Source organism: Octopus bimaculoides, chromosome 1 (genome assembly GCF_046866305.1).
Source record: "Octopus bimaculoides isolate indiv1 chromosome 1, ASM4686630v1, whole genome shotgun sequence".
Taxonomy (NCBI): domain Eukaryota; kingdom Metazoa; phylum Mollusca; class Cephalopoda; order Octopoda; family Octopodidae; genus Octopus; species Octopus bimaculoides.
In genome coordinates this window covers 75,407,668-75,409,036 of record NC_142928.1, presented here as the reverse complement: position 1 = coordinate 75,409,036, position 1,369 = coordinate 75,407,668, and the positions used below count along the sequence as shown (strand labels likewise).

Here is a 1,369-nt window from a genome sequence, read left to right as displayed (position 1 = left end):
CACCAGAATTTAGTATGGTATTATCCATACAGTTTCAAAATAAGGTGATTAAAATCAAAATAAGCAACAAGGATATCCAAAAGTAATGCAGTGCGAAGGTTTCATGCGACTCCATTTAATTAAGCAATGTAAATATTACATCAAATATAAAATGTAGAGCATTCTTCAGCTGCACAAAGATATATAAATTTAATGAAATTACATTTGAACAGAAGGTCATATTTTTATAATTAAATCTAAACTCTCCAAGTAGAAAGGAAGAATACAAAAAAGCATTTTGACTTAGCCAGACCATACAGGCTAGTAAATAATAATAATTCTAAGCAGATTTCAACTGTCAATGATTTTATTTTATTTATTTTTTTTTTTTGGTTCTGATTTATGGACTATCTTATCAGACCTAGAGATTCAAAGCTTAAGAGGACAATGTCATTTTCTTTTTAGTGTAAAGGGTAAACACTATAGACAGTAAACATGGGTGATATAGTTATAAACTTTCTTAGGGTTTGGTGACAAACTATAAAGGGGGGGGGGGCGGTTCTCTACTAGTAGACCAGTTTATAATGAAACAGGGGAAGTATGATAATATAGCATTTAAATATAAAAATATGACCTTCTGTTCGAATGTAATTTCATTAAATTTCTACATCTTTGTGCAGCTGAAGATTGCTCTACATTTTATATTTGATGTAATTTTTACATTGCTCGATTAAATGGAGTCACATGAAACGATCGTATTGCATTACCTTTGGATATCCTTGTTGCTTATTTTGAGATATATAATTAAGGTAGCTAGCAGCAATTTAAAACCAGCAAGTAAACAATTCACCGACACTAAGAGTCACAAGGATGCAATGAATACTAGTATTGCTAGAAATAGGAGTCGTGGACTCCTAAGCCACAAAAAGTACATGGTCACTTTGTATTGACAGCGGAGAAAACCCTCCGCACCATGTGTATTTTTTCCTTTTTTTTTATAGTTTCAGCTTAGAGCTGCGGCCATGCTGATGCACCACCGTGGAAAGTGTGCGATGCTTACAGCACCTAGGTTTCCCAAGCGGTCACCCATCTAAGTACTCACTAGGCTCGACGTTTCTTGACTTCGGTGATCGGACGAGAACCGGTGCTCTCAGCGTGATATGGCCGTGTATATATATATATATATATATATATATATATATATATATATATATATATATATATATATATATATATATATATATATATATATATATATATATATATATATATATATATATATATATATATATATATATATATATATATATATATATATATATATATATATATATATATATATATATATATATATGACTGCTATTTCTGAATTCTCAGTATGTTGGAGAAG

At 30.4% G+C, this 1,369-nt stretch overlaps 1 pseudogene; it reads right to left on the bottom strand.

Moving 5' to 3' along the window:
* Window positions 1–1,032: 1,032 nt before the first annotated feature.
* Window positions 1,033–1,151, bottom strand: LOC149137590 (5S ribosomal RNA; annotated as a pseudogene).
* Between the last annotated feature and the right edge of the window lie 218 nt (window positions 1,152–1,369).